This window comes from Haliaeetus albicilla, chromosome 22 (genome assembly GCF_947461875.1).
Source record: "Haliaeetus albicilla chromosome 22, bHalAlb1.1, whole genome shotgun sequence".
Classification (NCBI taxonomy): Eukaryota; Metazoa; Chordata; class Aves; order Accipitriformes; family Accipitridae; genus Haliaeetus; species Haliaeetus albicilla.
In genome coordinates, this window is record NC_091504.1 from 3,306,710 (window position 1) to 3,329,107 (window position 22,398).

A 22,398-nucleotide genomic window follows, 5' to 3' on the forward strand; every position below is an offset into this window, starting at 1 on the left:
TTTGCCTTTTCGGGAACAGGCTCTGCCGAGGATGCGCACCGTGAGATGTTCCTTCTCTGGGCAAGCACAGATCCCCAAACCTGTTGTGCCTGTGAATAGGCTGCAGGGGGAAGGTGAAGACCAGCAACAGCTTTCCGGGCTGCCACCTTCCGTGTGGGACAAGGAGCCGGACGTTTGCCTTTTCGGGAACAGGCTCTGCCAAGGATGCGCACCGTGAGATGTTCCTTCTCTGGGCAAGCACAGATCCCCAAACCTGTTGTGCCTGTGAATAGGCTGCAGGGGGAAGGTGAAGACCAGCAACAGCTTTCCGGGCTGCCACCTTCCGTGTGGGACAAGGAGCCGGACGTTTGCCTTTTCGGGAACAGGCTCTGCCGAGAATGCGCACCGTGAGATGTTCCTTCTCTGGGCAAGCACAGATCCCATAAACTGTTGTGCCTGTGAATAGGCTGCAGGGGGAAGGTGAAGACCAGCAAGAGCTTTCCGGGCTGCCACCTTCCGTGTGGGACAAGGAGCCGGACGTTTGCCTTTTCGGGAACAGGCTCTGCTGAGGATGCGCACCGTGAGATGTTCCTTCTCTGCGCAAGCACAGATCCCCAAACCTGTTGTGCCTGTGAATAGGCTGCAGGGGGAAGGTGAAGACCAGCAACAGCTTTCAGGGCTGCCACCTTCCGTGTGGGACAAGGAGCCGGACGTTTGCCTTTTTGGGAACAGGCTCTGCCGAGGATGCGCACCGTGAGATGTTCCTTCTCTGGGCAAGCACAGATCCCCAAACCTGTTGTGCCTGTGAATAGGCTGCAGGGGGAAGGTGAAGACCAGCAACAGCTTTCCGGGCTGCCACCTTCCGTGTGGGACAAGGAGCCGGACGTTTGCCTTTTCGGGAACAGGCTCTGCCGAGGATGCGCACCGTGAGATGTTCCTTCTCTGGGCAAGCACAGATCCCCAAAACTGTTGTGCCTGTGACTAGGCTGCAGGGGGAAGGTGAAGACCAGCAACAGCTTTCGGGGCTGCCACCTTCCGTGTGGGACAAGGAGCCGGACGTTTGCCTTTTCGGGAACAGGCTCTGCCGAGGATGTGCACCGTGAGATGTTCCTTCTCTGGGCAAGCACAGATCCCCAAACCTGTTGTGCCTGTGACTAGGCTGCAGGGGGAAGGTGAAGACCAGCAACAGCTTTCCGGGCTGCCACCTTCCGTGTGGGACAAGGAGCCGGACGTTTGCCTTTTCGGGAACAGGCTCTGCCGAGGATGCGCACCGTGAGATGTTCCTTCTCTGGGCAAGCACAGATCCCCAAACCTGTTGTGCCTGTGAATAGGCTGCAGGGGGAAGGTGAAGACCAGCAACAGCTTTCCGGGCTGCCACCTTCCGTGTGGGACAAGGAGCCGGACGTTTGCCTTTTCGGGAACAGGCTCTGCCGAGGATGCGCACCGTGAGATGTTCCTTCTCTGGGCAAGCACAGATCCCCAAACCTGTTGTGCCTGTGAATAGGCTGCAGGGGGAAGGTGAAGACGAGCAACAGCTTTCGGGGCTGCCACCTTCCGTGTGGGACAAGGAGCCGGACGTTTGCCTTTTCGGGAACAGGCTCTGCCGAGGATGCGCACCGTGAGATGTTCCTTCTCTGGGCAAGCACAGATCCCAAAACCTGTTGTGCCTGTGAATAGGCTGCAGGGGGAAGGTGAAGACCAGCAAGAGCTTTCCGGGCTGCCACCTTCCGTGTGGGACAAGGAGCCGGACGTTTGCCTTTTTGGGAACAGGCTCTGCCGAGGATGCGCACCGTGAGATGTTCCTTCTCTGCGCAAGCACAGATCCCATAAACTGTTGTGCCTGTGAATAGGCTGCAGGGGGAAGGTGAAGACCAGCAACAGCTTTCAGGGCTGCCACCTTCCGTGTGGGACAAGGAGCCGGACGTTTGCCTTTTTGGGAACAGGCTCTGCCGAGGATGCGCACCGTGAGATGTTCCTTCTCTGGGCAAGCACAGATCCCCAAACCTGTTGTGCCTGTGAATAGGCTGCAGGGGGAAGGTGAAGACCAGCAACAGCTTTCAGGGCTGCCACCTTCCGTGTGGGACAAGGAGCCGGACGTTTGCCTTTTCGGGAACAGGCTCTGCCGAGGATGCGCACCGTGAGATGTTCCTTCTCTGGGCAAGCACAGATCCCCAAACCTGTTGTGCCTGTGAATAGGCTGCAGGGGGAAGGTGAAGACCAGCAACAGCTTTCAGGGCTGCCACCTTCCGTGTGGGACAAGGAGCCGGACGTTTGCCTTTTCGGGAACAGGCTCTGCCGAGGATGCGCACCGTGAGATGTTCCTTCTCTGGGCAAGCACAGATCCCCAAACCTGTTGTGCCTGTGAATAGGCTGCAGGGGGAAGGTGAAGACCAGCAACAGCTTTCAGGGCTGCCACCTTCCGTGTGGGACAAGGAGCCGGACGTTTGCCTTTTCGGGAACAGGCTCTGCCGAGAATGCGCACCGTGAGATGTTCCTTCTCTGGGCAAGCACAGATCCCATAAACTGTTGTGCCTGTGAATAGGCTGCAGGGGGAAGGTGAAGACCAGCAACAGCTTTCCGGGCTGCCACCTTCCGTGTGGGACAAGGAGCCGGACGTTTGCCTTTTCGGGAACAGGCTCTGCCGAGGATGCGCACCGTGAGATGTTCCTTCTCTGCGCAAGCACAGATCCCAAAACCTGTTGTGCCTGTGAATAGGCTGCAGGGGGAAGGTGAAGACCAGCAACAGCTTTCAGGGCTGCCACCTTCCGTGTGGGACAAGGAGCCGGACGTTTGCCTTTTTGGGAACAGGCTCTGCCGAGGATGCGCACCGTGAGATGTTCCTTCTCTGGGCAAGCACAGATCCCAAAACCTGTTGTGCCTGTGAATAGGCTGCAGGGGGAAGGTGAAGACCAGCAACAGCTTTCCGGGCTGCCACCTTCCGTGTGGGACAAGGAGCCGGACGTTTGCCTGTTCGGGAACAGGCTCTGCCGAGGATGCGCACCGTGAGATGTTCCTTCTCTGGGCAAGCACAGATCCCCAAACCTGTTGTGCCTGTGACTAGGCTGCAGGGGGAAGGTGAAGACCAGCAACAGCTTTCGGGGCTGCCACCTTCCGTGTGGGACAAGGAGCCGGACGTTTGCCTTTTCGGGAACAGGCTCTGCCGAGGATGCGCACCGTGAGATGTTCCTTCTCTGGGCAAGCACAGATCCCCAAACCTGTTGTGCCTGTGACTAGGCTGCAGGGGGAAGGTGAAGACCAGCAACAGCTTTCCGGGCTGCCACCTTCCGTGTGGGACAAGGAGCCGGACGTTTGCCTTTTCGGGAACAGGCTCTGCCGAGGATGCGCACCGTGAGATGTTCCTTCTCTGGGCAAGCACAGATCCCCAAACCTGTTGTGCCTGTGAATAGGCTGCAGGGGGAAGGTGAAGACCAGCAAGAGCTTTCCGGGCTGCCACCTTCCGTGTGGGACAAGGAGCCGGACGTTTGCCTTTTCGGGAACAGGCTCTGCCGAGGATGCGCACCGTGAGATGTTCCTTCTCTGGGCAAGCACAGATCCCAAAACCTGTTGTGCCTGTGAATAGGCTGCAGGGGGAAGGTGAAGACCAGCAACAGCTTTCGGGGCTGCCACCTTCCGTGTGGGACAAGGAGCCGGACGTTTGCCTTTTCGGGAACAGGCTCTGCCGAGGATGCGCACCGTGAGATGTTCCTTCTCTGGGCAAGCACAGATCCCAAAACCTGTTGTGCCTGTGAATAGGCTGCAGGGGGAAGGTGAAGACCAGCAAGAGCTTTCCGGGCTGCCACCTTCCGTGTGGGACAAGGAGCCGGACGTTTGCCTTTTCGGGAACAGGCTCTGCCGAGGATGCGCACCGTGAGATGTTCCTTCTCTGGGCAAGCACAGATCCCCAAACCTGTTGTGCCTGTGAATAGGCTGCAGGGGGAAGGTGAAGACCAGCAAGAGCTTTCCGGGCTGCCACCTTCCGTGTGGGACAAGGAGCCGGACGTTTGCCTTTTCGGGAACAGGCTCTGCCGAGGATGCGCACCGTGAGATGTTCCTTCTCTGGGCAAGCACAGATCCCCAAACCTGTTGTGCCTGTGAATAGGCTGCAGGGGGAAGGTGAAGACCAGCAAGAGCTTTCCGGGCTGCCACCTTCCGTGTGGGACAAGGAGCCGGACGTTTGCCTTTTCGGGAACAGGCTCTGCCGAGAATGCGCACCGTGAGATGTTCCTTCTCTGGGCAAGCACAGATCCCATAAACTGTTGTGCCTGTGAATAGGCTGCAGGGGGAAGGTGAAGACCAGCAAGAGCTTTCCGGGCTGCCACCTTCCGTGTGGGACAAGGAGCCGGACGTTTGCCTTTTCGGGAACAGGCTCTGCCGAGGATGCGCACCGTGAGATGTTCCTTCTCTGCGCAAGCACAGATCCCAAAACCTGTTGTGCCTGTGAATAGGCTGCAGGGGGAAGGTGAAGACCAGCAACAGCTTTCGGGGCTGCCACCTTCCGTGTGGGACAAGGAGCCGGACGTTTGCCTTTTTGGGAACAGGCTCTGCCGAGGATGCGCACCGTGAGATGTTCCTTCTCTGGGCAAGCACAGATCCCAAAACCTGTTGTGCCTGTGAATAGGCTGCAGGGGGAAGGTGAAGACCAGCAACAGCTTTCCGGGCTGCCATCTTCCGTGTGGGACAAGGAGCCGGACGTTTGCCTGTTCGGGAACAGGCTCTGCCGAGGATGCGCACCGTGAGATGTTCCTTCTCTGGGCAAGCACAGATCCCCAAACCTGTTGTGCCTGTGACTAGGCTGCAGGGGGAAGGTGAAGACCAGCAACAGCTTTCGGGGCTGCCACCTTCCGTGTGGGACAAGGAGCCGGACGTTTGCCTTTTCGGGAACAGGCTCTGCCGAGGATGTGCACCGTGAGATGTTCCTTCTCTGGGCAAGCACAGATCCCCAAACCTGTTGTGCCTGTGAATAGGCTGCAGGGGGAAGGTGAAGACCAGCAAGAGCTTTCCGGGCTGCCACCTTCCGTGTGGGACAAGGAGCCGGACGTTTGCCTTTTCGGGAACAGGCTCTGCCGAGGATGCGCACCGTGAGATGTTCCTTCTCTGGGCAAGCACAGATCCCCAAACCTGTTGTGCCTGTGACTAGGCTGCAGGGGGAAGGTGAAGACCAGCAAGAGCTTTCCGGGCTGCCACCTTCCGTGTGGGACAAGGAGCCGGACGTTTGCCTTTTCGGGAACAGGCTCTGCCGAGGATGCGCACCGTGAGATGTTCCTTCTCTGGGCAAGCACAGATCCCATAAACTGTTGTGCCTGTGAATAGGCTGCAGGGGGAAGGTGAAGACCAGCAAGAGCTTTCCGGGCTGCCACCTTCCGTGTGGGACAAGGAGCCGGACGTTTGCCTTTTCGGGAACAGGCTCTGCCGAGGATGCGCACCGTGAGATGTTCCTTCTCTGGGCAAGCACAGATCCCAAAACCTGTTGTGCCTGTGAATAGGCTGCAGGGGGAAGGTGAAGACCAGCAACAGCTTTCCGGGCTGCCACCTTCCGTGTGGGACAAGGAGCCGGACGTTTGCCTTTTCGGGAACAGGCTCTGCCGAGGATGTGCACCGTGAGATGTTCCTTCTCTGGGCAAGCACAGATCCCCAAACCTGTTGTGCCTGTGACTAGGCTGCAGGGGGAAGGTGAAGACGAGCAACAGCTTTCCGGGCTGCCACCTTCTGTGTGGGACAAGGAGCCGGACGTTTGCCTTTTTGGGAACAGGCTCTGCCGAGAATGCGCACCGTGAGATGTTCCTTCTCTGGGCAAGCACAGATCCCCAAACCTGTTGTGCCTGTGAATAGGCTGCAGGGGGAAGGTGAAGACCAGCAAGAGCTTTCAGGGCTGCCACCTTCCGTGTGGGACAAGGAGCCGGACGTTTGCCTTTTCGGGAACAGGCTCTGCCGAGGATGCGCACCGTGAGATGTTCCTTCTCTGGGCAAGCACAGATCCCCAAACCTGTTGTGCCTGTGAATAGGCTGCAGGGGGAAGGTGAAGACCAGCAACAGCTTTCCGGGCTGCCACCTTCCGTGTGGGACAAGGAGCCGGACGTTTGCCTTTTCGGGAACAGGCTCTGCCGAGGATGCGCACCGTGAGATGTTCCTTCTCTGGGCAAGCACAGATCCCAAAACCTGTTGTGCCTGTGAATAGGCTGCAGGGGGAAGGTGAAGACCAGCAAGAGCTTTCCGGGCTGCCACCTTCCGTGTGGGACAAGGAGCCGGACGTTTGCCTTTTCGGGAACAGGCTCTGCCGAGGATGCGCACCGTGAGATGTTCCTTCTCTGGGCAAGCACAGATCCCAAAACCTGTTGTGCCTGTGAATAGGCTGCAGGGGGAAGGTGAAGACCAGCAACAGCTTTCCGGGCTGCCACCTTCCGTGTGGGACAACGAGCCGGACGTTTGCCTTTTCGGGAACAGGCTCTGCCGAGGATGCGCACCGTGAGATGTTCCTTCTCTGGGCAAGCACAGATCCCCAAACCTGTTGTGCCTGTGGATAGGCTGCAGGGGGAAGGTGAAGACCAGCAACAGCTTTCCGGGCTGCCACCTTCCGTGTGGGACAAGGAGCCGGACGTTTGCCTTTTCGGGAACAGGCTCTGCCGAGGATGCGCACCGTGAGATGTTCCTTCTCTGGGCAAGCACAGATCCCCAAACCTGTTGTGCCTGTGACTAGGCTGCAGGGGGAAGGTGAAGACCAGCAACAGCTTTCCGGGCTGCCACCTTCCGTGTGGGACAAGGAGCCGGACGTTTGCCTTTTCGGGAACAGGCTCTGCCGAGGATGCGCACCGTGAGATGTTCCTTCTCTGGGAAAGCACAGATCCCCAAACCTGTTGTGCCTGTGACTAGGCTGCAGGGGGAAGGTGAAGACCAGCAACAGCTTTCAGGGCTGCCACCTTCCGTGTGGGACAAGGAGCCGGACGTTTGCCTTTTCGGGAACAGGCTCTGCCGAGGATGCGCACCGTGAGATGTTCCTTCTCTGGGCAAGCACAGATCCCCAAACCTGTTGTGCCTGTGAATAGGCTGCAGGGGGAAGGTGAAGACCAGCAACAGCTTTCAGGGCTGCCACCTTCCGTGTGGGACAAGGAGCCGGACGTTTGCCTTTTTGGGAACAGGCTCTGCCGAGGATGCGCACCGTGAGATGTTCCTTCTCTGGGCAAGCACAGATCCCCAAACCTGTTGTGCCTGTGACTAGGCTGCAGGGGGAAGGTGAAGACCAGCAAGAGCTTTCCGGGCTGCCACCTTCCGTGTGGGACAAGGAGCCGGACGTTTGCCTTTTCGGGAACAGGCTCTGCCGAGGATGCGCACCGTGAGATGTTCCTTGTCTGGGAAAGCACAGATCCCCAAACCTGTTGTGCCTGTGACTAGGCTGCAGGGGGAAGGTGAAGACCAGCAACAGCTTTCCGGGCTGCCACCTTCCGTGTGGGACAAGGAGCCGGACGTTCGCCTTTTCGGGAACAGGCTCTGCCGAGGATGCGCACCGTGAGATGTTCCTTGTCTGGGAAAGCACAGATCCCCAAACCTGTTGTGCCTGTGAATAGGCTGCAGGGGGAAGGTGAAGACCAGCAACAGCTTTCCGGGCTGCCACCTTCCGTGTGGGACAAGGAGCCGGACGTTTGCCTTTTCGGGAACAGGCTCTGCCGAGGATGCGCACCGTGAGATGTTCCTTCTCTGGGCAAGCACAGATCCCCAAACCTGTTGTGCCTGTGAATAGGCTGCAGGGGGAAGGTGAAGACCAGCAACAGCTTTCCGGGCTGCCACCTTCCGTGTGGGACAAGGAGCCGGACGTTTGCCTTTTCGGGAACAGGCTCTGCCGAGGATGCGCACCGTGAGATGTTCCTTCTCTGGGCAAGCACAGATCCCAAAACCTGTTGTGCCTGTGACTAGGCTGCAGGGGGAAGGTGAAGACCAGCAACAGCTTTCCGGGCTGCCACCTTCCGTGTGGGACAAGGAGCCGGACGTTTGCCTTTTCGGGAACAGGCTCTGCCGAGGATGCGCACCGTGAGATGTTCCTTCTCTGGGCAAGCACAGATCCCCAAACCTGTTGTGCCTGTGACTAGGCTGCAGGGGGAAGGTGAAGACCAGCAAGAGCTTTCCGGGCTGCCACCTTCCGTGTGGGACAAGGAGCCGGACGTTTGCCTTTTCGGGAACAGGCTCTGCCGAGGATGCGCACCGTGAGATGTTCCTTCTCTGGGCAAGCACAGATTCCCAAAACCTGTTGTGCCTGTGAATAGGCTGCAGGGGGAAGGTGAAGACCAGCAACAGCTTTCAGGGCTGCCACCTTCCGTGTGGGACAAGGAGCCGGACGTTTGCCTTTTCGGGAACAGGCTCTGCCGAGGATGCGCACCGTGAGATGTTCCTTCTCTGGGCAAGCACAGATCCCCAAACCTGTTGTGCCTGTGAATAGGCCGCAGGGGGAAGGTGAAGACCAGCAACAGCTTTCCGGGCTGCCACCTTCCGTGTGGGACAAGGAGCCGGACGTTTGCCTTTTCGGGAACAGGCTCTGCCGAGGATGCGCACCGTGAGATGTTCCTTCTCTGGGCAAGCACAGATCCCCAAACCTGTTGTGCCTGTGAATAGGCTGCAGGGGGAAGGTGAAGACCAGCAACAGCTTTCCGGGCTGCCACCTTCCGTGTGGGACAAGGAGCCGGACGTTTGCCTTTTCGGGAACAGGCTCTGCCGAGGATGCGCACCGTGAGATGTTCCTTCTCTGGGCAAGCACAGATCCTCAAACCTGTTGTGCCTGTGACTAGGCTGCAGGGGGAAGGTGAAGACCAGCAACAGCTTTCCGGGCTGCCACCTTCCGTGTGGGACAAGGAGCCGGACGTTTGCCTTTTCGGGAACAGGCTCTGCCGAGGATGCGCACCGTGAGATGTTCCTTCTCTGGGCAAGCACAGATCCCCAAACCTGTTGTGCCTGTGAATAGGCCGCAGGGGGAAGGTGAAGACCAGCAACAGCTTTCCGGGCTGCCACCTTCCGTGTGGGACAAGGAGCCGGACGTTTGCCTTTTCGGGAACAGGCTCTGCCGAGGATGTGCACCGTGAGATGTTCCTTGTCTGGGCAAGCACAGATCCCCAAACCTGTTGTGCCTGTGACTAGGCTGCAGGGGGAAGGTGAAGACCAGCAAGAGCTTTCCGGGCTGCCACCTTCCGTGTGGGACAAGGAGCCGGACGTTTGCCTTTTCGGGAACAGGCTCTGCCGAGGATGCGCACCGTGAGATGTTCCTTCTCTGGGAAAGCACAGATCCCCAAACCTGTTGTGCCTGTGACTAGGCTGCAGGGGGAAGGTGAAGACCAGCAACAGCTTTCCGGGCTGCCACCTTCCGTGTGGGACAAGGAGCCGGACGTTCGCCTTTTCGGGAACAGGCTCTGCCGAGGATGCGCACCGTGAGATGTTCCTTGTCTGGGAAAGCACAGATCCCCAAACCTGTTGTGCCTGTGACTAGGCTGCAGGGGGAAGGTGAAGACCAGCAACAGCTTTCCGGGCTGCCACCTTCCGTGTGGGACAAGGAGCCGGACGTTTGCCTTTTCGGGAACAGGCTCTGCCGAGGATGCGCACCGTGAGATGTTCCTTCTCTGGGCAAGCACAGATCCCCAAACCTGTTGTGCCTGTGAATAGGCTGCAGGGGGAAGGTGAAGACCAGCAAGAGCTTTCAGGGCTGCCACCTTCCGTGTGGGACAAGGAGCCGGACGTTTGCCTTTTCGGGAACAGGCTCTGCCGAGGATGCGCACCGTGAGATGTTCCTTCTCTGGGCAAGCACAGATCCCAAAACCTGTTGTGCCTGTGACTAGGCTGCAGGGGGAAGGTGAAGACCAGCAACAGCTTTCCGGGCTGCCACCTTCCGTGTGGGACAAGGAGCCGGACGTTTGCCTTTTCGGGAACAGGCTCTGCCGAGGATGCGCACCGTGAGATGTTCCTTCTCTGGGCAAGCACAGATCCCCAAACCTGTTGTGCCTGTGACTAGGCTGCAGGGGGAAGGTGAAGACCAGCAAGAGCTTTCCGGGCTGCCACCTTCCGTGTGGGACAAGGAGCCGGACGTTTGCCTTTTCGGGAACAGGCTCTGCCGAGGATGCGCACCGTGAGATGTTCCTTCTCTGGGCAAGCACAGATTCCCAAAACCTGTTGTGCCTGTGAATAGGCTGCAGGGGGAAGGTGAAGACCAGCAACAGCTTTCAGGGCTGCCACCTTCCGTGTGGGACAAGGAGCCGGACGTTTGCCTTTTCGGGAACAGGCTCTGCCGAGGATGCGCACCGTGAGATGTTCCTTCTCTGGGCAAGCACAGATCCCCAAACCTGTTGTGCCTGTGAATAGGCCGCAGGGGGAAGGTGAAGACCAGCAACAGCTTTCCGGGCTGCCACCTTCCGTGTGGGACAAGGAGCCGGACGTTTGCCTTTTCGGGAACAGGCTCTGCCGAGGATGCGCACCGTGAGATGTTCCTTCTCTGGGCAAGCACAGATCCCCAAACCTGTTGTGCCTGTGAATAGGCTGCAGGGGGAAGGTGAAGACCAGCAACAGCTTTCCGGGCTGCCACCTTCCGTGTGGGACAAGGAGCCGGACGTTTGCCTTTTCGGGAACAGGCTCTGCCGAGGATGCGCACCGTGAGATGTTCCTTCTCTGGGCAAGCACAGATCCTCAAACCTGTTGTGCCTGTGACTAGGCTGCAGGGGGAAGGTGAAGACCAGCAACAGCTTTCCGGGCTGCCACCTTCCGTGTGGGACAAGGAGCCGGACGTTTGCCTTTTCGGGAACAGGCTCTGCCGAGGATGCGCACCGTGAGATGTTCCTTCTCTGGGCAAGCACAGATCCCCAAACCTGTTGTGCCTGTGAATAGGCCGCAGGGGGAAGGTGAAGACCAGCAACAGCTTTCCGGGCTGCCACCTTCCGTGTGGGACAAGGAGCCGGACGTTTGCCTTTTCGGGAACAGGCTCTGCCGAGGATGCGCACCGTGAGATGTTCCTTCTCTGGGCAAGCACAGATCCCCAAACCTGTTGTGCCTGTGAATAGGCTGCAGGGGGAAGGTGAAGACCAGCAACAGCTTTCCGGGCTGCCACCTTCCGTGTGGGACAAGGAGCCGGACATTTGCCTTTTTGGGAACAGGCTCTGCCGAGGATGCGCACCGTGAGATGTTCCTTCTCTGGGCAAGCACAGATCCCAAAACCTGTTGTGCCTGTGAATAGGCTGCAGGGGGAAGGTGAAGACCAGCAACAGCTTTCAGGGCTGCCACCTTCTGTGTGGGACAAGGAGCCGGACGTTTGCCTTTTCGGGAACAGGCTCTGCCGAGGATGCGCACCGTGAGATGTTCCTTCTCTGGGCAAGCACAGATCCCCAAACCTGTTGTGCCTGTGAATAGGCTGCAGGGGGAAGGTGAAGACCAGCAACAGCTTTCCGGGCTGCCACCTTCCGTGTGGGACAAGGAGCCGGACGTTTGCCTTTTTGGGAACAGGGTCTGCCGAGGATGCGCACCGTGAGATGTTCCTTCTCTGGGCAAGCACAGATCCCAAAACCTGTTGTGCCTGTGAATAGGCTGCAGGGGGAAGGTGAAGACCAGCAACAGCTTTCCGGGCTGCCACCTTCCGTGTGGGACAAGGAGCCGGACGTTTGCCTGTTCGGGAACAGGCTCTGCCGAGGATGCGCACCGTGAGATGTTCCTTCTCTGGGCAAGCACAGATCCCCAAAACTGTTGTGCCTGTGACTAGGCTGCAGGGGGAAGGTGAAGACCAGCAACAGCTTTCAGGGCTGCCACCTTCCGTGTGGGACAAGGAGCCGGACGTTTGCCTTTTCGGGAACAGGCTCTGCCGAGGATGTGCACCGTGAGATGTTCCTTCTCTGGGCAAGCACAGATCCCCAAACCTGTTGTGCCTGTGACTAGGCTGCAGGGGGAAGGTGAAGACCAGCAACAGCTTTCCGGGCTGCCACCTTCCGTGTGGGACAAGGAGCCGGACGTTTGCCTTTTCGGGAACAGGCTCTGCCGAGGATGCGCACCGTGAGATGTTCCTTCTCTGGGCAAGCACAGATCCCCAAACCTGTTGTGCCTGTGAATAGGCTGCAGGGGGAAGGTGAAGACCAGCAACAGCTTTCCGGGCTGCCACCTTCCGTGTGGGACAAGGAGCCGGACGTTTGCCTTTTCGGGAACAGGCTCTGCCGAGAATGCGCACCGTGAGATGTTCCTTCTCTGGGCAAGCACAGATCCCAAAACCTGTTGTGCCTGTGAATAGGCTGCAGGGGGAAGGTGAAGACCAGCAAGAGCTTTCCGGGCTGCCACCTTCCGTGTGGGACAAGGAGCCGGACGTTTGCCTTTTCGGGAACAGGCTCTGCCGAGGATGCGCACCGTGAGATGTTCCTTGTCTGGGCAAGCACAGATCCCCAAACCTGTTGTGCCTGTGACTAGGCTGCAGGGGGAAGGTGAAGACCAGCAACAGCTTTCCGGGCTGCCACCTTCCGTGTGGGACAAGGAGCCGGACGTTTGCCTTTTCGGGAACAGGCTCTGCCGAGGATGCGCACCGTGAGATGTTCCTTCTCTGGGCAAGCACAGATCCCCAAACCTGTTGTGCCTGTGACTAGGCTGCAGGGGGAAGGTGAAGACCAGCAAGAGCTTTCCGGGCTGCCACCTTCCGTGTGGGACAAGGAGCCGGACGTTTGCCTTTTCGGGAACAGGCTCTGCCGAGGATGCGCACCGTGAGATGTTCCTTCTCTGGGCAAGCACAGATCCCCAAACCTGTTGTGCCTGTGAATAGGCTGCAGGGGGAAGGTGAAGACCAGCAACAGCTTTCCGGGCTGCCACCTTCCGTGTGGGACAAGGAGCCGGACGTTTGCCTTTTCGGGAACAGGCTCTGCCGAGGATGCGCACCGTGAGATGTTCCTTCTCTGGGCAAGCACAGATCCCAAAACCTGTTGTGCCTGTGACTAGGCTGCAGGGGGAAGGTGAAGACCAGCAACAGCTTTCCGGGCTGCCACCTTCCGTGTGGGACAAGGAGCCGGACGTTTGCCTTTTCGGGAACAGGCTCTGCCGAGGATGTGCACCGTGAGATGTTCCTTCTCTGGGCAAGCACAGATCCCCAAACCTGTTGTGCCTGTGAATAGGCTGCAGGGGGAAGGTGAAGACCAGCAACAGCTTTCAGGGCTGCCACCTTCCGTGTGGGACAAGGAGCCGGACGTTTGCCTTTTCGGGAACAGGCTCTGCCGAGGATGCGCACCGTGAGATGTTCCTTCTCTGGGCAAGCACAGATCCCCAAACCTGTTGTGCCTGTGAATAGGCTGCAGGGGGAAGGTGAAGACCAGCAACAGCTTTCCGGGCTGCCACCTTCCGTGTGGGACAAGGAGCCGGACGTTTGCCTTTTCGGGAACAGGCTCTGCCGAGGATGCGCACCGTGAGATGTTCCTTCTCTGGGCAAGCACAGATCCCCAAACCTGTTGTGCCTGTGAATAGGCCGCAGGGGGAAGGTGAAGACCAGCAACAGCTTTCCGGGCTGCCACCTTCCGTGTGGGACAAGGAGCCGGACGTTTGCCTTTTCGGGAACAGGCTCTGCCGAGGATGCGCACCGTGAGATGTTCCTTCTCTGGGCAAGCACAGATCCCAAAACCTGTTGTGCCTGTGAATAGGCTGCAGGGGGAAGGTGAAGACCAGCAACAGCTTTCCGGGCTGCCACCTTCCGTGTGGGACAAGGAGCCGGACGTTTGCCTTTTCGGGAACAGGCTCTGCCGAGGCTGCGCACCGTGAGATGTTCCTTCTCTGGGCAAGCACAGATCCCCAAACCTGTTGTGCCTGTGAATAGGCTGCAGGGGGAAGGTGAAGACCAGCAACAGCTTTCCGGGCTGCCACCTTCCGTGTGGGACAAGGAGCCGGACGTTTGCCTTTTCGGGAACAGGCTCTGCCGAGGATGCGGACCGTGAGATGTTCCTTCTCTGCGCAAGCACAGATCCTCAAACCTGTTGTGCCTGTGACTAGGCTGCAGGGGGAAGGTGAAGACCAGCAACAGCTTTCCGGGCTGCCACCTTCCGTGTGGGACAAGGAGCCGGACGTTTGCCTTTTCGGGAACAGGCTCTGCCGAGGATGCGCACCGTGAGATGTTCCTTCTCTGGGCAAGCACAGATCCCCAAACCTGTTGTGCCTGTGAATAGGCCGCAGGGGGAAGGTGAAGACCAGCAAGAGCTTTCCGGGCTGCCACCTTCCGTGTGGGACAAGGAGCCGGACGTTTGCCTTTTCGGGAACAGGCTCTGCCGAGGATGCGCACCGTGAGATGTTCCTTCTCTGGGCAAGCACAGATCCCCAAACCTGTTGTGCCTGTGAATAGGCTGCAGGGGGAAGGTGAAGACCAGCAACAGCTTTCCGGGCTGCCACCTTCCGTGTGGGACAAGGAGCCGGACGTTTGCCTTTTCGGGAACAGGCTCTGCCGAGGATGCGCACCGTGAGATGTTCCTTCTCTGGGCAAGCACAGATCCCAAAACCTGTTGTGCCTGTGAATAGGCTGCAGGGGGAAGGTGAAGACCAGCAACAGCTTTCAGGGCTGCCACCTTCCGTGTGGGACAAGGAGCCGGACGTTTGCCTTTTCGGGAACAGGCTCTGCCGAGGATGCGCACCGTGAGATGTTCCGTCTCTGGGCAAGCACAGATCCCCAAACCTGTTGTGCCTGTGAATAGGCTGCAGGGGGAAGGTGAAGACCAGCAACAGCTTTCCGGGCTGCCACCTTCCGTGTGGGACAAGGAGCCGGACGTTTGCCTTTTTGGGAACAGGGTCTGCCGAGGATGCGCACCGTGAGATGTTCCTTCTCTGGGCAAGCACAGATCCCAAAACCTGTTGTGCCTGTGACTAGGCTGCAGGGGGAAGGTGAAGACCAGCAACAGCTTTCCGGGCTGCCACCTTCCGTGTGGGACAAGGAGCCGGACGTTTGCCTGTTCGGGAACAGGCTCTGCCGAGGATGCGCACCGTGAGATGTTCCTTCTCTGGGCAAGCACAGATCCCCAAAACTGTTGTGCCTGTGACTAGGCTGCAGGGGGAAGGTGAAGACCAGCAACAGCTTTCCGGGCTGCCACCTTCCGTGTGGGACAAGGAGCCGGACGTTTGCCTTTTCGGGAACAGGCTCTGCCGAGGATGTGCACCGTGAGATGTTCCTTCTCTGGGCAAGCACAGATCCCCAAACCTGTTGTGCCTGTGACTAGGCTGCAGGGGGAAGGTGAAGACCAGCAACAGCTTTCCGGGCTGCCACCTTCCGTGTGGGACAAGGAGCCGGACGTTTGCCTTTTCGGGAACAGGCTCTGCCGAGGATGCGCACCGTGAGATGTTCCTTCTCTGGGCAAGCACAGATCCCCAAACCTGTTGTGCCTGTGAATAGGCTGCAGGGGGAAGGTGAAGACCAGCAACAGCTTTCCGGGCTGCCACCTTCCGTGTGGGACAAGGAGCCGGACGTTTGCCTTTTCGGGAACAGGCTCTGCCGAGGATGCGCACCGTGAGATGTTCCTTCTCTGGGCAAGCACAGATCCCAAAACCTGTTGTGCCTGTGAATAGGCTGCAGGGGGAAGGTGAAGACCAGCAAGAGCTTTCCGGGCTGCCACCTTCCGTGTGGGACAAGGAGCCGGACGTTTGCCTTTTCGGGAACAGGCTCTGCCGAGGATGCGCACCGTGAGATGTTCCTTCTCTGCGCAAGCACAGATCCCCAAACCTGTTGTGCCTGTGAATAGGCTGCAGGGGGAAGGTGAAGACCAGCAACAGCTTTCTGGGCTGCCACCTTCCGTGTGGGACAAGGAGCCGGACGTTTGCCTTTTTGGGAACAGGGTCTGCCGAGGATGCGCACCGTGAGATGTTCCTTCTCTGGGCAAGCACAGATCCCAAAACCTGTTGTGCCTGTGACTAGGCTGCAGGGGGAAGGTGAAGACCAGCAACAGCTTTCCGGGCTGCCACCTTCCGTGTGGGACAAGGAGCCGGACGTTTGCCTGTTCGGGAACAGGCTCTGCCGAGGATGCGCACCGTGAGATGTTCCTTCTCTGGGCAAGCACAGATCCCCAAAACTGTTGTGCCTGTGACTAGGCTGCAGGGGGAAGGTGAAGACCAGCAACAGCTTTCTGGGCTGCCACCTTCCGTGTGGGACAAGGAGCCGGACGTTTGCCTTTTCGGGAACAGGCTCTGCCGAGGATGTGCACCGTGAGATGTTCCTTCTCTGGGCAAGCACAGATCCCCAAACCTGTTGTGCCTGTGACTAGGCTGCAGGGGGAAGGTGAAGACCAGCAACAGCTTTCCGGGCTGCCACCTTCCGTGTGGGACAAGGAGCCGGACGTTTGCCTTTTCGGGAACAGGCTCTGCCGAGGATGCGCACCGTGAGATGTTCCTTCTCTGGGCAAGCACAGATCCCCAAACCTGTTGTGCCTGTGAATAGGCTGCAGGGGGAAGGTGAAGACCAGCAACAGCTTTCCGGGCTGCCACCTTCCGTGTGGGACAAGGAGCCGGACGTTTGCCTTTTCGGGAACAGGCTCTGCCGAGGATGCGCACCGTGAGATGTTCCTTCTCTGGGCAAGCACAGATCCCAAAACCTGTTGTGCCTGTGAATAGGCTGCAGGGGGAAGGTGAAGACCAGCAAGAGCTTTCCGGGCTGCCACCTTCCGTGTGGGACAAGGAGCCGGACGTTTGCCTTTTCGGGAACAGGCTCTGCCGAGGATGCGCACCGTGAGATGTTCCTTCTCTGCGCAAGCACAGATCCCCAAACCTGTTGTGCCTGTGAATAGGCTGCAGGGGGAAGGTGAAGACCAGCAACAGCTTTCCGGGCTGCCACCTTCCGTGTGGGACAAGGAGCCGGACGTTTGCCTTTTCGGGAACAGGCTCTGCCGAGGATGCGCACCGTGAGATGTTCCTTCTCTGGGCAAGCACAGATCCCAAAACCTGTTGTGCCTGTGACTAGGCTGCAGGGGGAAGGTGAAGACCAGCAACAGCTTTCCGGGCTGCCACCTTCCGTGTGGGACAAGGAGCCGGACGTTTGCCTGTTCGGGAACAGGCTCTGCCGAGGATGCGCACCGTGAGATGTTCCTTCTCTGGGCAAGCACAGATCCCAAAACCTGTTGTGCCTGTGACTAGGCTGCAGGGGGAAGGTGAAGACCAGCAACAGCTTTCCGGGCTGCCACCTTCCGTGTGGGACAAGGAGCCGGACGTTTGCCTTTTCGGGAACAGGCTCTGCCGAGGATGCGCACCGTGAGATGTTCCTTCTCTGGGCAAGCACAGATCCCCAAACCTGTTGTGCCTGTGACTAGGCTGCAGGGGGAAGGTGAAGACCAGCAACAGCTTTCCGGGCTGCCACCTTCCGTGTGGGACAAGGAGCCGGACGTTTGCCTTTTCGGGAACAGGCTCTGCCGAGGATGCGGACCGTGAGATGTTCCTTCTCTGCGCAAGCACAGATCCTCAAACCTGTTGTGCCTGTGAATAGGCTGCAGGGGGAAGGTGAAGACCAGCAACAGCTTTCCGGGCTGCCACCTTCCGTGTGGGACAAGGAGCCGGACGTTTGCCTTTTCGGGAACAGGCTCTGCCGAGGATGCGCACCGTGAGATGTTCCTTCTCTGGGCAAGCACAGATCCCCAAACCTGTTGTGCCTGTGAATAGGCTGCAGGGGGAAGGTGAAGACCAGCAACAGCTTTCCGGGCTGCCACCTTCCGTGTGGGACAAGGAGCCGGACGTTTGCCATTTTGGGAACAGGGTCTGCCGAGGATGCGCACCGTGAGATGTTCCTTCTCTGGGCAAGCACAGATCCCAAAACCTGTTGTGCCTGTGACTAGGCTGCAGGGGGAAGGTGAAGACCAGCAAGAGCTTTCCGGGCTGCCACCTTCCGTGTGGGACAAGGAGCCGGACGTTTGCCTGTTCGGGAACAGGCTCTGCCGAGGATGCGCACCGTGAGATGTTCCTTCTCTGGGCAAGCACAGATCCCCAAAACTGTTGTGCCTGTGACTAGGCTGCAGGGGGAAGGTGAAGACCAGCAACAGCTTTCTGGGCTGCCACCTTCCGTGTGGGACAAGGAGCCGGACGTTTGCCTTTTCGGGAACAGGCTCTGCCGAGGATGTGCACCGTGAGATGTTCCTTCTCTGGGCAAGCACAGATCCCCAAACCTGTTGTGCCTGTGACTAGGCTGCAGGGGGAAGGTGAAGACCAGCAAGAGCTTTCCAGGCTGCCACCTTCCGTGTGGGACAAGGAGCCGGACGTTTGCCTTTTCGGGAACAGGCTCTGCCGAGGATGCGCACCGTGAGATGTTCCTTCTCTGGGCAAGCACAGATCCCAAAACCTGTTGTGCCTGTGAATAGGCTGCAGGGGGAAGGTGAAGACCAGCAAGAGCTTTCCGGGCTGCCACCTTCCGTGTGGGACAAGGAGCCGGACGTTTGCCTTTTCGGGAACAGGCTCTGCCGAGAATGCGCACCGTGAGATGTTCCTTCTCTGGGCAAGCACAGATCCCATAAACTGTTGTGCCTGTGAATAGGCTGCAGGGGGAAGGTGAAGACCAGCAAGAGCTTTCCGGGCTGCCACCTTCCGTGTGGGACAAGGAGCCGGACGTTTGCCTTTTTGGGAACAGGCTCTGCCGAGGATGCGCACCGTGAGATGTTCCTTCTCTGCGCAAGCACAGATCCCAAAACCTGTTGTGCCTGTGAATAGGCTGCAGGGGGAAGGTGAAGACCAGCAACAGCTTTCAGGGCTGCCACCTTCCGTGTGGGACAAGGAGCCGGACGTTTGCCTTTTCGGGAACAGGCTCTGCCGAGGATGCGCACCGTGAGATGTTCCTTCTCTGGGCAAGCACAGATCCCAAAACCTGTTGTGCCTGTGAATAGGCTGCAGGGGGAAGGTGAAGACCAGCAACAGCTTTCCGGGCTGCCACCTTCCGTGTGGGACAAGGAGCCGGACGTTTGCCTGTTCGGGAACAGGCTCTGCCGAGGATGCGCACCGTGAGATGTTCCTTCTCTGGGCAAGCACAGATCCCCAAAACTGTTGTGCCTGTGACTAGGCTGCAGGGGGAAGGTGAAGACCAGCAACAGCTTTCGGGGCTGCCACCTTCCGTGTGGGACAAGGAGCCGGACGTTTGCCTTTTCGGGAACAGGCTCTGCCGAGGATGTGCACCGTGAGATGTTCCTTCTCTGGGCAAGCACAGATCCCCAAGCCTGTTGTGCCTGTGACTAGGCTGCAGGGGGAAGGTGAAGACCAGCAACAGCTTTCCGGGCTGCCACCTTCCGTGTGGGACAAGGAGCCGGACGTTTGCCTTTTTGGGAACAGGCTCTGCCGAGGATGCGCACCGTGAGATGTTCCTTCTCTGGGCAAGCAGAGATCCCCAAACCTGTTGTGCCTGTGAATAGGCTGCAGGGGGAAGGTGAAGACCAGCAAGAGCTTTCCGGGCTGCCACCTTCCGTGTGGGACAAGGAGCCGGACATTTGCCTTTTCGGGAACAGGCTCTGCCGAGGATGCGCACCGTGAGATGTTCCTTCTCTGGGCAAGCACAGATCCCAAAACCTGTTGTGCCTGTGAATAGGCTGCAGGGGGAAGGTGAAGACCAGCAACAGCTTTCAGGGCTGCCACCTTCCGTGTGGGACAAGGAGCCGGACGTTTGCCTTTTCGGGAACAGGCTCTGCCGAGGATGCGCACCGTGAGATGTTCCTTCTCTGGGCAAGCACAGATCCCCAAACCTGTTGTGCCTGTGAATAGGCTGCAGGGGGAAGGTGAAGACCAGCAACAGCTTTCCGGGCTGCCACCTTCCGTGTGGGACAAGGAGCCGGACGTTTGCCTTTTCGGGAACAGGCTCTGCCGAGGATGCGCACCGTGAGATGTTCCTTCTCTGGGCAAGCACAGATCCCCAAACCTGTTGTGCCTGTGAATAGGCTGCAGGGGGAAGGTGAAGACCAGCAACAGCTTTCCGGGCTGCCACCTTCCGTGTGGGACAAGGAGCCGGACGTTTGCCTTTTCGGGAACAGGCTCTGCCGAGAATGCGCACCGTGAGATGTTCCTTCTCTGGGCAAGCACAGATCCCATAAACTGTTGTGCCTGTGAATAGGCTGCAGGGGGAAGGTGAAGACCAGCAAGAGCTTTCCGGGCTGCCACCTTCCGTGTGGGACAAGGAGCCGGACGTTTGCCTTTTCGGGAACAGGCTCTGCCGAGGATGCACACCGTGAGATGTTCCTTCTCTGGGCAAGCACAGATCCCCAAACCTGTTGTGCCTGTGAATAGGCTGCAGGGGGAAGGTGAAGACCAGCAACAGCTTTCAGGGCTGCCACCTTCCGTGTGGGACAAGGAGCCGGACGTTTGCCTTTTTGGGAACAGGCTCTGCCGAGGATGCGCACCGTGAGATGTTCCTTCTCTGGGCAAGCACAGATCCCCAAACCTGTTGTGCCTGTGAATAGGCTGCAGGGGGAAGGTGAAGACCAGCAACAGCTTTCCGGGCTGCCACCTTCCGTGTGGGACAAGGAGCCGGACGTTTGCCTGTTCGGGAACAGGCTCTGCCGAGGATGCGCACCGTGAGATGTTCCTTCTCTGGGCAAGCACAGATCCCCAAACCTGTTGTGCCTGTGACTAGGCTGCAGGGGGAAGGTGAAGACCAGCAACAGCTTTCGGGGCTGCCACCTTCCGTGTGGGACAAGGAGCCGGACGTTTGCCTTTTCGGGAACAGGCTCTGCCGAGGATGTGCACCGTGAGATGTTCCTTCTCTGGGCAAGCACAGATCCCCAAACCTGTTGTGCCTGTGACTAGGCTGCAGGGGGAAGGTGAAGACCAGCAACAGCTTTCCGGGCTGCCACCTTCCGTGTGGGACAAGGAGCCGGACGTTTGCCTTTTCGGGAACAGGCTCTGCCGAGGATGCGCACCGTGAGATGTTCCTTCTCTGGGCAAGCACAGATCCCCAAACCTGTTGTGCCTGTGAATAGGCTGCAGGGGGAAGGTGAAGACCAGCAACAGCTTTCCGGGCTGCCACCTTCCGTGTGGGACAAGGAGCCGGACGTTTGCCTTTTCGGGAACAGGCTCTGCCGAGGATGCGCACCGTGAGATGTTCCTTCTCTGGGCAAGCACAGATCCCATAAACTGTTGTGCCTGTGACTAGGCTGCAGGGGGAAGGTGAAGACCAGCAACAGCTTTCCGGGCTGCCACCTTCCGTGTGGGACAAGGAGCCGGACGTTTGCCTGTTCGGGAACAGGCTCTGCCGAGGATGCGCACCGTGAGATGTTCCTTCTCTGGGCAAGCACAGATCCCCAAAACTGTTGTGCCTGTGACTAGGCTGCAGGGGGAAGGTGAAGACCAGCAACAGCTTTCTGGGCTGCCACCTTCCGTGTGGGACAAGGAGCCGGACGTTTGCCTTTTCGGGAACAGGCTCTGCCGAGGATGTGCACCGTGAGATGTTCCTTCTCTGGGCAAGCACAGATCCCCAAACCTGTTGTGCCTGTGACTAGGCTGCAGGGGGAAGGTGAAGACCAGCAACAGCTTTCCGGGCTGCCACCTTCCGTGTGGGACAAGGAGCCGGACGTTTGCCTTTTCGGGAACAGGCTCTGCCGAGGATGCGCACCGTGAGATGTTCCTTCTCTGGGCAAGCACAGATCCCCAAACCTGTTGTGCCTGTGAATAGGCTGCAGGGGGAAGGTGAAGACCAGCAACAGCTTTCCGGGCTGCCACCTTCCGTGTGGGACAAGGAGCCGGACGTTTGCCTTTTCGGGAACAGGCTCTGCCGAGGATGCGCACCGTGAGATGTTCCTTCTCTGGGCAAGCACAGATCCCCAAACCTGTTGTGCCTGTGAATAGGCTGCAGGGGGAAGGTGAAGACCAGCAACAGCTTTCCGGGCTGCCACCTTCCGTGTGGGACAAGGAGCCGGACGTTTGCCTTTTCGGGAACAGGCTCTGCCGAGGATGCGCACCGTGAGATGTTCCTTCTCTGGGCAAGCACAGATCCCCAAACCTGTTGTGCCTGTGACTAGGCTGCAGGGGGAAGGTGAAGACCAGCAAGAGCTTTCCGGGCTGCCACCTTCCGTGTGGGACAAGGAGCCGGACGTTTGCCTTTTCGGGAACAGGCTCTGCCGAGGATGCGCACCGTGAGATGTTCCTTCTCTGGGCAAGCACAGATCCCCAAACCTGTTGTGCCTGTGAATAGGCTGCAGGGGGAAGGTGAAGACCAGCAACAGCTTTCCGGGCTGCCACCTTCCGTGTGGGACAAGGAGCCGGACGTTTGCCTTTTCGGGAACAGGCTCTGCCGAGGATGCGCACCGTGAGATGTTCCTTCTCTGGGCAAGCACAGATCCCCAAACCTGTTGTGCCTGTGGATAGGCTGCAGGGGGAAGGTGAAGACCAGCAACAGCTTTCCGGGCTGCCACCTTCCGTGTGGGACAAGGAGCCGGACGTTTGCCTTTTCGGGAACAGGCTCTGCCGAGGATGCGCACCGTGAGATGTTCCTTCTCTGGGCAAGCACAGATCCCCAAA